The following is a 14,546-nucleotide window of genomic DNA, read 5'->3' as shown; positions in this document are numbered from 1 at the left end:
GAGGTGTCGTAGAGATTTTCTTCTTGCGGTTAGTATGATTCGCATACGGTCCTCTGCAGTTAAAGACCGTGGCTGCTGAATATGTTCTCGAGGGGATACGTGAGCCGAATTGAAGATGGCGTGTAGCTGGGAATGTGAGTGAGAGTGGTGCTGCTGGCAGTTCCTACAGCATCAGATGATAGCTAACTTGTCCGTTATTTTGAGTCGTGAATGGAATGCCATGTTGATCGAAGCCCTACGATGGTGGGGTATTTTTGTAAGTGGTGAGGAGTGGCACTGTGACGCTGGATGAACATTGCTTTGTGGCGGCATAGGTGTCGGTTGCAAGGTGAAGGCCGCCCGTGGGGGGGGGGGTTCTCTTGTCGGTTGTCGTAGGCCATGGTCTTGTCCGTGCACGGACAGAGGGTGGGCAGGTGGCGGGTGGTGCAGTGGCGCTGCGAGGAAGAAAGTGAGCTGGGATGTGCAGAGGCTTGCGCTCTTTGTCTGCGCGCCCTGTCTCGGTCACGGGTGAATTCAGGTGGGTGGAGCTGGTAATCAGGCTTTTTGCTCGATTGGCGGTGAGTGTGTGTTAGCAGATGCGTCTGGAGTGTAATTCGAGGGTAAGGTTTATTTCGCGAGGGCGCGCGCGCGCGGGTAGTGTAGTGGTGAAGTTAGCGCAGTGAGTGTGATTTTGGTGTTGTGTGGTATGGTTGGGGGCGGCGCGGGAGAGTGTGACATGAGAATGTAAGTGTGTGAGGTGAGTAGCGAAAGAGGACTGCGTTATGGCGGGCGCGGTGGGATAGTGGGAAGTGGGGTGGGCGGGCGGTGGGTGGGGTGTGGGGTTTGTCTTCATTTATTTTTATTTTTGTGTGTTTTTTTATTTTAGTTTTGTGTTGTGGTTTTTTAGTGGTGTTGTCTTTTACTAGTTTTTTTTGATTTTTTTTATGTGAGGAGGCTTATTATCTCGAGGGAGGGTGGTGTGTGTGGTGTGACGGAAATATGATTAAGTTTGGTGTTTGCGTGGATTAGCAGGCAGCTGTGGTCTAGGTCGGCGGAGGGTTGGAAGTGTTGATGCGAGTAGATGCCAGTGAGGATTGGTGGTTACGTGTGTAGGCGGTGCGCGGTGGGGTCGTTAAGCTGTGCGTCCGTGTGTCTAATTGCGCATGTCAGTAAACTACTCCGAGTACTATCCCAGGCACCTGAGTCCACGCTTTATATGGCTAACGTCGACTATACGGGTGTGTCATGTTGAGGGCAGGGGTGTAGCGGAGGGAGGGAGGAGCAATGTCAGCAGTTTGGAGATGTTTTAAGATAAACAAAGTAGAGCAGGCTGCACACTATGCTCTGCTAAATTGTCAAGAGGAGGGGAAGTGAGAATAAAACATGTTTTCAATGTCATTGTTAGAACTATAATGGTATTATTAAGTATATTGTAGGGGCCAAATGTAAGCACAGTACGTGGGTCTGAATGAAAGTTGTCTGTGCATCTCTAGATTCAGTCCTCCTGTTGAGCTTTTGAACACTATACATATCAAACTTCAAACTTTTATGTTTTTAGGACAAATATTTCAAAACATTTGATACTACTATATACTTTAATTTTGCCTGGTTTAACTGTATTGTCTGAATATTTCTGCTCTATGGTTCTAAACAGTGTCTGGTTTTAGAGAAAAGGAGGAGTGCGTCTAGTTCATTTGCCAGTTTTTGATAACTGTCTCTAATCGGTCTTGTCAAGCTGCATTTTTGTATCACTGGTGTCTGAATAGATGGCATTCTTGTAGTGTCTCGTCACCCTGTGTGCCTAAAGAGAGACCAAGAGACAGAGATAATAAGTTTTGTTTCGACTAAGTGCCAATTGGTCATGTGGTATGTGTTCAGTTTAAGACGAACAGCTGTGTGAGTGAGCAGTGGCTCTGTGAGGACTCACGCAGAGCTGAAAGGAAAGCCTGATTGTTTCCCCTAATTGTAATCCGACTCCCTGGTCTTCGTACCTTTTTGTTAGGCAGCAGTACAGGTAGTGTAGGGTTAGTCAAGAAAAGCAGCTGCTACCTCTGACCGGTCACTTTTAACTAGTGTTTGTGAGTCAGGGAAAGAGTACCTTGTTGTACAGGATTCTCTGAAGCTTCACTCTTACTACCATTGTGACTTGTCCTTGTAGGCTGTTTTACAACCAAAGTTTAAGGATACAAAAGTTTCCTGTGGTCCGCTTCAAGCTGTGTAAAACGTCCTGTTTAGTCGCCACATCTCAAGGTCACTCATGCAGCGACAGCGGTCCGTGTTTAGTTAATGTGCACATACTGGTGTGTTACTGTGGTAGTACTCAACAGGTAGGGTTGCCTTTTCTGCCTACACACGTAGAGCTAAATATAGAAAACTGGGCTCAACAAGACAGTCGTGTTTCCACTGCTAAAATATTTACGGCTACTTCGCCCCAAACAAGCGAGTTTGAGAATATGAGATGGGAGCTGCTGAAACCAGATTTTTATTCACTATCCAGACAGCTGAGTCCCAAGTCAAGCGGTGCAGTTTGCACTCTCGCTCTGTTTGAAGTCCCATCTCATTCATCCCTTCGGTTCCCTCTTCCTCAACTCTGAGGTAATACCCAAGTGTTAGGCTAGCGGAGCCATATGTGAGCCATGCACACGTCTACGAGCCAAACGGGCAGCCTGAAGCAATCATTGCACCCAATTCCACTTTATAACCAGCAAGGATTTGGAACAGTTCACTCTCTGTAGTCCTCGCTGATTGGACCAAGGCAGGAGTTTATTAGGGAAGGGGGTGCCAAGAGCTTTGTCCCCCCCTCCCCTCCTTGCCCTTCCTCTTTAACTTCAACTCCCCCTTTAACTTTCGCTCCCCCAGCTGAAGAATGCTCATAAAAAGGGTTCACCTGAACAAGCCAGTGGGAGGGTAGCTCCCTGGCCTAGTTTTGTTACCATTGTAAAATGTTAGCAAGACCTTGTTTGTGTTTTGTTTAGGGCCCCCTTTTATAAAAAGTGCTTTGGGGGAGAGACAGCAAGGGTGAAAAAAAGTTTGGTTTGTGAGATAACTGCTACCAGATGCTCTCCCTGTCTGTTATTCAGCGTAAAGAGAAGGAGAAAGACAGGCTGGTAACGAAGGCAAGAGAAAAGACACAATGTCATTTCTGGATGAACTTCTCAACTTCTACATGGACCCTCTCCATCTTCCCCCTGTCTCAAGATGTCTTGTCCCGCGTATACTCTCCCTTCAGCAAATACACAAGCATTGAAAAAAGGTGTGATTGCAAAGGCACAACAGTTAGTTTGCAACCAAAACAACAAGGCGTTTGTCGTCAACCACTGCAAACTGTGCAGATTTGAACACCGCTTACCGTTCCTGCTCTCAACATCTCCTGTAATGTCATTTCATTTGTTTAGTTTCTCTTTCCCTCTGTACATCTCTAAGATGAAAGAGTTTGATGTTGGACTTATGTGTTAGTGGGGGTGGGGTTTCTGCGTCGGCCTGGATTGAGAGGCTGCTCCGGCTGGCATGGTACTGCAGTTGAAAGATGTAACAGGATATTATGAACATGCAAATGGGGATTGTAACGGCACAGAGTGTCTATCTTATAGCTCACCTGCAATTGAAAAGGTCCTTTCATTAAAGAAATTAGCACAAGTTGCAGTGAGTGCGCAGACACGTGCTCACAGTACTCTGCTAGACGGCATTTTGATTTTCCACAAGTGCGATTTCTACTTTATTGCAGCCTCGAGTTCAAAGAGTCAAGTTGTGAATGACAGACTTCCACGCCATCGTTAAAGTCTCCAGACTTACTACAGCATGTCAACACTGGCAAGGCATGTGTCAGATCATTTATTATTACCCCTTTTTTTTCCCCAACAACACTCATTTCTTAATTGGGCCGATTTTTTTCTTTCCCCCTCCTTCCTGGATAAAGTGGAAAATATTCCTTTCACCATTACTGCATTTCACTGCGCCTGATGACGTCACCCCTGTATATGTGGCTTGTCGTTACGGCAACACTCCAATCATAAGGTTGCTGCTCTGGAGCTTACCGTTGTCCCCAGAATAGCCGAGCTAACACTTGCCTCCTGACATTGCCACATCACATCAGGCTTTGCACCGATGCAGTGGTTTATATAGCAAACAACACTCGCAAAAGTTGGCCATTAGTCCGATCCAGTATTTGGTATGGAAATAGCTCTACTTTTGTTGACCACCATATTTCCGTTGGGCTTGTTTCTCGCGTTGCTCGTATATGTTCATCTGATTGCTGTTGCCACACTGGAACAAGTGATTCTGTATGACTGGTGTGACTAAAACAGGCGAAGTAAAGGTCCCTGTTCAATTAGCGCCAACCAAACAGTCTTTATTACCCTGTTCCATGTGACTAACATTGAACAGCATTAAAGAGATTTATGACTTGGTTTTAAGTAGAGATGGCAGAGTTTTGAACGTTGTGGCCGCCAAAAACAAAGTCAATGAGGCAGATCAGAATAAGTGTCTTTGGCGCAGTGTGGATGAAGTCAACCCACATGGTTTTGTAAGCAATATCAATACATTTCCTTTGACAGACAAGCTAATAATCCCAAGTAGTGCAACAAGAATGTCAGCACAAGATACAAGGTTCAGTTATACATTCTGTTTTCAGCGTTTTTAAATACAATCTGTCCTCATTCTTCAGTGGCCATGAAATGTGCAAAACAGTTGTTTAGCCATTTCTTAAAATGTTATGTTTGCTAATCCAATAATTGAATGTCTTAAATATTCTTTTCCAATCCACTTAAATAAAGAAAAAATTGAGTCCAAACATGTTTCATACTGCAAGTAGATTTATGGTGTTGCGTTTGGATATCTGGTTGTTGCTACTTGAGCACTACAGCCTACACACTGTTTTATTTGCTTCACATATACGCAGGATGTAGTTCCTATACACACGTCTTACTACAGCCAGTATGCAATCAACAGTAACAAGTCCATCATCATGGCGAAGTTCACACATGGGCTTGAAGGCATGAGGGTCTACATTACACTTTGAGCAGCCCATCTTAAAAATGTTACAACGTTGAATGGAGGTTTTGTGTCGACATCCTGTAAGAAACAAGATACTTTATTTTCTTGTCCTACTACAGATGTGATGATGTAAATATTTTGATCTAAATGATTCAGTTTAATGAAATTATGTGGCAGTGCCACAAACAACATGTGCTTACACGTTACTGTTAAGCTTTTATACTTGGCATTGGATGTGTCCAACATGGACCAGTTCCTCTGACTGACAGATAAGTAGGCTGCTGACATTATGGAGGCTGCACATCTAGTTGTTATTAATTGTTTGTTAATTCTTCCCCCCCACACACAAATTAACTTGACCAGATACATTGACCACCAAAGCATGATGGGGATATGTTGCTTTATCACGGTGGTAAGTGTAACGTTGTCAGTCTGTTATAGCAGTCCAGTCCAAGAATCAAAATGAACAGACTGCCGTATATTTTCTTTTGTTCGTACTTTTAGTTTGACAGTTTGAAAGGCTTTCTGAACCCATCCAATTGGATTTCACTTGCAGCTGTTTGTAAGTCCACAGGAACATTGACCCTGAACTTTTCTTTCTTTCTTTTTGTGAGTCAAAGCTAAGTAGGCGGTGTGAAGCAGAGACCAGCGTGTGTTGTCCTTTGCCCGCTCCCTTACAGTGTGAGGCACTTGATTAGCAGTGCAGACTTAATCACTCAGCAGATGGGAACAGAGTGCAGTGTCACCAAGACAAAAACAAACCAACAGTTGGATTATGGCTCAGCGTGTGCGTACATGTGTGCAGTCAGAGTGAGCAACTCTGATTTTGCTTCCTAAACCTGAGTGTTGTGATACAAGCTCAGCAGAGCTTCTGCTCCCTCCCCCCCCACACACACACACATCCATTTGCCTTCTCTGTCTGTCTTTCAACACTTGGTCCTTGTGACCCCTGTATCCCGCCTGTCCTCATAAGTCATTTAAACACACTTTTAATAGTGTTAACCTGGAACTGAGCGGCATGTGGTGGGCAGAATGTGTAGCAGGCTCTGTAAAGCACCGTAGAGGAAGGAAAGTGAAGAAGGGAAACCAAAGAGTAGAGTAATAGACCATATCAAGTGCACAAGGATTGGGTTTCTCTCTTTTTTTTTTTTTTATAATCCATAATTCTGTGGCTTTTATTGCCCTGGGATTGAAACAAGTAAACTAAAATGGTCTCTATTTATGTGTCAGACTGTAAAATAATCCTTGAGAGTCTCAGATTTTGAAGTAAATTGTGTCATTTAGTTTTTTTGTTTTGCCACGGTTAGCTGTTCATCACCCGGAACATAAACGAAAGCAGCTACTGATAGCTGCTTTCGTTTATGTCAGTTTTCTAAGACTGCATGGCTGTGAGGATTAAACCCCCAGTCCTGCTCCGGCTCTCCATTTCCCCTCGTACCTCATTTCTGGAATCTTTTTCACCTAGGCTCTGTCAACACATGAGACTGGCCAGTTGAAAGAAAGGAAAAGGAGTAGTAAGGGGAAAGATGGGGAGGGGGGTGCAGTTGTGAAACTGGCGTCAGACCATCTTTTCAGTGGAATTCTTTGCAGGGGTCAGAGTTCAGGCGCGGCAGTGTGGCGCTGTGATTGGCTGAGGAAAGGTGAAACGAAAACCACAGTAAACTTTTGACCCCGGCGCAGGAGCTGTGCAGGAACGCCCAGCCCCAGCTCTGGCGTGGTGGAACAGAGCCCGCTCTCTTCCTGTGTTTACTCCACCAATCCAACAGGGACGGTGGGGAGAGGAGGAGGGAGGGCGGAGGGAGGAGAGAAGGACACATGAGCAAGAGGGAGGGAGGAAGAGAAGAGAGAAAATCGCTGCGCTGCGGTCTGAAAATGAAAATTTTTTTTTTTTTTTTACGGAGTGGCACAGTTGAAACGTGTACACAAACACTGCTTCTGAAAAGAAAAGTTCAAACCAAGCATAGCCTGTTTTTCTATCAACGTGGGGTCATTTTACAAAATACTGCCAAAACTTATTACAATGGTTGACATATCTTCACACTGAATTATCTCGGGCTACATGAGATTTCTGCTCTCATTACACCCACATCAGTTGCTAGTGAAGATGTGTGTGTTATCAGACCGGGCAGCGCGGCAGCTGATCAGGCCCTGGCGCTCTGGCTCCCCAGATAAAAGGCTGTTTAGCCATTGATTAATGAACTCATTTCCATAATATGAGCCTTGTGTGACACACAGCTGCCTGCATTTTGTTTGGTCGATGTCGGACGATGTCCTCGCTCTTATCACTTCCCCATAAACACCAACGTGTCCCGCTTATAGAAAATGAAGGTGTTGCTGAGCCCAACAGTGGTGCTATGCCACGAGTTAGCTGGTTGAGTCAGTGCCCGCGTGGGTCCTCTGCTGTTCCTTTCTGTTCTTTGTCCGTATTAATGATGGATAGTTGTAGGAGATGCATGTGTGACAGACACACACACACACACACACACACACACCGTGGAATCTGCCATCTCTTTGTTTCCACCTTCATTTATTTTCTTTGGTTTTTCTACACGCTGCAGTTTGCGTGAGAAAAATGGGGAGATGCACACACAGCCTGAGCTCTGTGTGTGTTGTGTGCACTGGGTGCGGGTGGGGGATGTTTTTTCTTGGAGAAACAGCAATCCTATGAAGGCAGTTTCTCTCTGCTTTGAACTACCTTCGCTCCCTCCCCACATTCATCTATGGGCATCATGTACACTACTAGTCTGAGGAAAAAGCCCACCAGGACATATAGCTGCTTTGTGTTGTTATACATCGACTGCTTTTTTTTTTTTATGCGCTCTTCCTTGTGAATTTCTTTTATGGGAACACTTCTAATATAATTTACGTCAACAGTATGTTGTTTTGCAGTCAGTGTAAATGAGTTGCAGATGGGCCAAGCAGCATTTGATTTATTGATAATTCACCCCAAATTTATTTTTGCAAAGCTCATGTCTACCATAGATGATCAGATTTAGAAAATGTATAGAACACAGCTGACCTATTACATGTTTGTTTTTCACATATTTTAGGCTTTGATTGGTCAATCAATTTGAACCTTAAAGTTGGATTCCTTAGGACTGAGGCTTCTTACTGATGCTTTTCTAAAATGCTTCACAAACTCCAATAAGCTTCTGTGAGGGTGTGTTTCTGTTGGCTTTCCCAGCTCCACCTCCTGTCCTCTTCTCTCACATGTGCGTCAGTGCCATGGTTTTGAAAGGTACACTTTATTCCACTGTGAACTGTGCCTTGTGTGACTTCAATATTAACTTTAAATCAGTCACGCTTGTTGAGGATTTTCATTTGAAAGACTTATCTCAGTGAATGAATTTGGTAAAACAGAAATGCAACAAATTGGGTTTTGTGTTATTTTTGGCACTGTAAATTCACAGCTCAGACACGACATTGGTTTTGAATGGACCTTCACATTAAAAGTACAGAGGGATAAAGAGACAGAAACATCTTGCTCTACCGCCAGACACACAACAGACAAACGAAGGGACATAGCCTGTGTTTTCTGTCTGAGTTTTAAGCCTTTCTGGAATTTCACAGCTGCCTCGGCACCTAAATGGAGGCTTTCTCTCTGAACAATTTACAGCTTTACTTTTTTCAAAATCCACACTTGTACACACATGCTTGACATATGTCCTCTGCATCCCTATCCCCGTCCCTGAATCTCATTGTGTGGCAGCATTCCCCATCTTGTCATCAAACCCTGTGGCTCCAGTTTAGTCCCTGTTGTCCATGTTCCATTAAAATCATATGTAATATTGGCAGAAAAACAGCTAATAAGCAATTTTCAACAACAAGGGTGCATTCAAGACTATGCTTAATGTCTAATGTTTGCTTCTGGAAGTTATCTTCCCTTAAAATGAAGGGGGAATCCCCAGATATCATAGATGGATCTGGGCTCAACCATGAGGATTGAACGATGGTGAAGTAGCTAAGGAGGGAACAATCTCGCTTCCTTCTTATCTCTGTTGAGAGTTGCAAATGCAAGACAAAGTTTGTGAGCCGAAACGCAAGCGAACATTTTATCCTGGAAACAGGAATTTAATTTACTATTACTACTATGCAGATTGCTATAAATTTGAGATCAAGGCTGGTGAAATAGGGTTGTTTTTCAAAAGCACGACATGTTTCTAAAAAACGTTACTGTGCCAGAAAAAGAGCCGACAGACTCTCACTTGCATGAAGGCTAAGAGGGTCTCAGTGTTATTTGATAACTGTATCAATCTGTATGAGGGAAAGTAAAAATTGACTTTGGGAAAGTAAGTTCAGAAATAGACATTTTTTCCTACCGAAAAACTATTCTGATACATGACCTTTGAATATCAACTGACAAAGAGTATAGACTATATATATATATATATATATATATATATTATTAACAAGCATTTGCTATCATTGTTGACACAGAAAATGACAAACAACCAGAATAATTTCTTACAGGAACTCAAATTTCCCACTGTACTGGAATGCATCACCAAATGCACTATTCTTTGCCACCCACAAAGCTCACAAATGAAATACATATTGATAACATCAGCAGCTTCCTTCTCAGACATAGTAGTGCCCTTTAACAGGCCGGGAATTGGGACGCGGCCCCTCCACACAATGATTTCTGGTGACGGGTAAGCCACTTAATAGTCAAAGAAAATGTCCTTAACTCTCAACTTAGTAAAGCTGTGTAATGAAAAAGACAATAAAAGTAACTGAAATAATACTTGCCTTTGTTTAAGGTTGATGGTAAATGTCAACTAAATATAACATTAACCCATATAGACCTGGGATAGTAATGTATATTGGCACTATCATATGCCAAACAGATGGAAGTTTGTTACAACAAACTACATTATTGGCTGTAATGGCCCTTTGATTTGGATTGAGTTGATTCCTTGTTCTCTTTGCCTTGCTGAGGCCCAGAAGGGCTCAGTACTTTGGGTACATGCACATCTGTCACATATCTCACCATGAGCTGGCTCACTGAAGTGAAGACCTGAAGAAAGAACAAATTGCTAATGACCCTTTGCTTAACCCCTCGCCTGATTGTCCAATCATTGCTTTTTAGCCTCTCTGAAAACACAATGGAAAATGGGCTTTAACAGTGTGTTTGCCTGCTCTAAATTCAGATATTAATGTAGCATGTGTGAACAACTCTTGACAACCGTGTTTATTTCCCTCACTTTGTCGTGCCCTTGGAGCTGGGTCTGACCGCTTGCTATCTACAACACTAACCTACCTTCAAGGCCAAATGGGGGCACAGCATTACATTATTCCCCTTCCATATTACACCAGACTCATGAATCCATTGTGAAAAGGTGCTGATGTATTTAGATTAATGTAGTTGCACTGGGTTAATTTGGTTGAATGTTGTTAACAAACTCCAGAAACTGCTCCTTGTTATCTACTCATGGACAGTGTTTGACAAAACACATTCCTCAGCCAAATGCTTTTTCATTCTTTCTTTGTACATAGGGTCGACATTTGGATTCAGCAAAACGTGGCTTTATAATTACTCAGAAATTGTTCTTGAATGGAGACATTGAGCTCCAATTGCACTTAATCCAGTATATAGCTGGTTGTATGCTCAGCAGGAGGTGGAGAAGTTCTTTGAAGAAAAACAGGAAGTCATTGTGTCCTTTTGTTTCCTTTTTGCTCTTGATGTTCCAAACTCAAGTAGACACCTTTTGTTGTTTTATTACCTTGTAGTGTCTGTGTGTGTCTGTGTGTGTTTGAGTATACTGAAGTCATGATTCCAAATGCTTTTAGTAGTTCATGTCCGGCCTTGATTTTGAAAAGAAAGTTCAGAATATCTTTTCAGTATTTTACAGTGTTTTTCCCCACACCCTCAAACCACCACACAGCTGCAATAAAGACAGTTTGAGAACATGTGCTTTGGGTGTGTTTCTGGGGGTCTTTTAATTGTGTGTATGCGTGCCCCATTTTGTCTGATCTTTGTTTTGGGTAGGCTAGTGTTTATTGTTGGGCCTGCCACTCATTGTCTCAGGGAGCTCAGATTGCAGGCTTCATTTCAGGCCGAGCAGGAATGTCCTCTTCACTATTCTCGTCCTAACTGACTGACTGACACTGCTGCCATTCTGGCCTGTTACCAAATGTGTGTGTGTGTGTGTGTGTGTGTGTGTATACGTGCGTTGAAATGGATTTTATTTGTACAATACTAACTGAAATGCATTTATACTACAGGGTGCAGACAAATGTATTTAAAAAGTTATTCGCTAAGTTTATGAATGGTGAGAAACTCATTAACGGTCAGCGAGTGGGAAATCGGGGCTGAAATCACGTATTGTGGAGATTGCCACAAAAGCCCCCACATCAGCTTGCTCCTATCAGGACGATCGATATGTGTGAACCGTTTCAGGACGCGGTCAGAGGGCTTATCGATTCCTCAGAGACGCCCGAAAAATATCTAATATGCTATATATCTGGAGCCATCCAACAAGCTACAGCCAGTGAGAGCAGACACAGGCTCACATCGCTCTCCAGCACCAGCTACTGACTTTTGGTCACAGCCGGAAAAAACCCCCACACACAAAGTAGACGGTCAGTTAACACTGTTACGAGTTGGTGTTTAATGAGCGAGTTGAGGCGACAGATGTAAAGTTTGTACAGAATACAGTTTATCTTTTTCTGTCATATCTGAAAGAGAATAGATTGTTTAGAGATCCACAAGGGTGTTTGGCTCTCTTGCTTATATCTGTAGGCATACTGGGAAAACAACACAAGTCATTCATACCTCATATAGTCCCTTTAGACATGTTTAATTCACTGTTCTTTGATATGTAGAAAGTTAGAATCTGATTTAAAAAGAAGTCATAGCTATCCACTAAGCAAGAGCCTTCAAAAATCTGCTGCACGTGCCTTTTTAGTGCAACAAGTCAAAATCTGCTAGCTAACGTTAGTTGCCTTGCATGTTTGTATCTCCCCAAATCCCCAGTCATTGAGTGAGGCTGCAGGATTGCTGAAATGACTTTGGATGAGACCTGTGTGTGTCAGATGAACACAAGAATCAGATGTCAAAGTCTTTGAAGATACACTCCCTTCACTTACAGAGTGAAGTCATGTGTGATACGAGAGCTTTGAGACACGCAACCCTTTGTTTAATTAAGTCTCTGGTAACATTTAAATACTTGTCCTGTAACACATGATTGGTATGGGAGTGATTGCAATGTTGACTGGGTAGTTTTGATGAAGATATGAGGAAGCAAAACCCCTCACAGTCACTGCGGTTTGTTGTACAAGGAGTTGTGTCTGTCCCTTCACTGCCTACTGTCACTGCTGACCAGACGAACAAGCAAATTCACTGTCAAAGCTCAATCCGTGCCCACTGTCATCATTGGTGGGTTTCATGTTGAGAAATACTGTACTGTGGACTTTTACATTACCATATTTAAAGTGCATTAGTAGGCAATTATGTCATGCTGTATTAGAAACTGATTTCAGTATCTTAAGTTCATTAAGAGTGAGGTTTTGAGTGCATACTGCCAACCTCAAAACATCAGCAATAGTTCAGTGTCACTTATCAGTTAGTTAAATATAAACACAATAAAAAGCGTATTTATATTTATTCATTACATTAGCAGTTTAATTTACAGGACACCAACTTGGCCTACCATATACGTCTCTGCTGTAAATTCTTCTGAGCAGGAGGCGCCTCTTATGTCTGCTTTTCACAAGAAGTGTTTCGGTTTCTAAATTGTTCTGATACCCAACACTATTTATTTCAGTGAGCTGTGTGTCCTCTCTTCTCCCCTCCCCCTCTCTGTTCCCCTCCTCCTCCTCCTCCTCCTCTCCCTCTTTATTCTACTCAATCTGCCTCGACTCCTCCTCCCTTTGCAGTCCATATTCATAGGAGTGCTTATATCTCCTGCTTTGAATTCCGTTTCACTTCCAGAAGTTTCTAACGCATGTGTGCTGTGTGTTTGTACCCGTGTCAGTAAACAAGGACAGAAAACACAGGGATGAACAAAGTTTAACAAAAGTAATGGTAATGTGTGAGAGGTCAGGATGCATTAAAAACTAAAATGGCAGAAATTCTCTTTTAGTTTCTGTGAATGGTTGATTTGTTTTGGTGTGGACTCGGAATGATTAAACTGTGTTTGGACAGTTGACAGAAAGGGAACGCTTTTCTCTCTTTCTCTGTGTTAAATTATTCAGCTGCAGCATTAGCTCAGTGGCAGCGCAGCGTTTAGGACTGATGTGATCAGTGGGCTGTGGTGGAGGATCACACACACACACATACAATGCGTTGCATGCAGGTAACTATTGCCTTTTGAGTTAGGTCAATAATTAATCAGACTAAACCTGACGGGAGACAGTTAAGACATTTATCAAATCAATGTTTTTTTATATTTTCTTTTAGCTGTTATTTTAATTTAGCATGTCCTTACAGAACACCAGTTGTGCAAGAGTCAATTTGACTTTTAATTCTTGTTAAAGTCACATATTATATAAATTATTGTTAGATTTCATGAAGCATAGAGCGTCTGACAGGCTTATCTGTGGCAGTAGGGTTAGGAGCAAAACACTGAAGACCAGGTCCTCACAGTTGTTGTGTTAGGACCCCATGACGGGTCCCTTTTTGCTATGAAAATGTGGCTAGAAAAATCCTAAGCAAACAGAAAGTAATTACATCTGAGTGTAATATTGTTGCTGCTATTTTCAAATGGAAGGACTGTACACAGATGTTGGTGACCAGCAAGAAAGATTCATTTCTGTTGCTTTAATGAAAGCTTATCCAATTGCTCTGATGAGAAAACACACAACCCCAGAGGGCCTTCTCTACTGTGATTATGAATAACACTGCAAAGTACTGAAGGTTATGAAAGCTTTGACAGAACGGTTACTAGCACATATAGTGTATGTACAGTATAAACACTGAATATTGGAAGGAGAGAAAGGTGACATGCTCAGTAGCTTCTTAAAACACTATCTGGTTAGTTGTGTTCACAGTGATGAAAGGTCTTTGACCAATCAGAGTTTAAATTCAGTGTGAATAACCATTTGATTAAGAAATGTCCTGAGCTTTTGTCAGAATTAGGGCATTTTCAGCTTTGCAAAGCCTCTGACGGGCAGAAGAAATGATACAAGGTGTGAGTAGGAACCAGGACGGCAGGGAACCAGACTGATAAACAGAATATGTAAATAGGGTGGATGAGTGGCCACATTTCCAGGAAAGGGAAGTGATGACGCAGTGGAACGGGCTGAGGGGAGGACGCAAACAGGATGCTATCTGCTGTGGCTTCCTGTGCAATTTTAGAAATCAGATTTTCCCATGAATTTATGTGAAAGCAAAACATGTAAAGAGCTCATGATATTTTTGTAGGAAGCAGCAGAGCAGTGCCATTATGAAGCCATGTTGAGACAGCCAGACATTAACATACCCCCACAGTTCATCGCCATTTTATCTTCTCTTTCTGCTTTCAGGAGATGTTGAGACATTGAAGCGACACTAGACCCTTGATGGAGCTTGACTGGGGCTTGTACTGGTCAAGGTGAGCATGTTGTGTATGCAGAGAAGCACACACACACACACA

General features: G+C 42.7%; 1 protein-coding gene across 8 annotated transcripts in view; it reads left to right on the top strand.

The window, feature by feature from the left end:
• The window catches only part of ncoa3 (nuclear receptor coactivator 3), a 31,764-nt gene that overhangs the window by 2,657 nt on the left and 14,561 nt on the right, over nt 1-14,546 (top strand). For 7 of the 8 annotated variants that reach the window (XM_035662541.1, XM_035662540.1, XM_035662532.1 and 4 more), the window contains exon 2: nt 14,437-14,504. The exons of the other annotated variant lie outside the window; for it this stretch is intronic. The gene's annotated coding sequence lies outside the window, so the exon portion shown is untranslated. The remainder of the gene's footprint in view (nt 1-14,436; nt 14,505-14,546) is intronic. 8 annotated transcript variants of the gene reach the window in all.

This window comes from Morone saxatilis, unplaced genomic scaffold, assembly GCF_004916995.1.
Source record: "Morone saxatilis isolate NCDOM2014 unplaced genomic scaffold, NCSU_SB_2.0 Contig18, whole genome shotgun sequence".
Taxonomy (NCBI): domain Eukaryota; kingdom Metazoa; phylum Chordata; class Actinopteri; family Moronidae; genus Morone; species Morone saxatilis.
The sequence above is the reverse complement of the archived record's forward strand: the minus strand, read 5'-3'. Positions and strand labels throughout refer to the sequence as shown.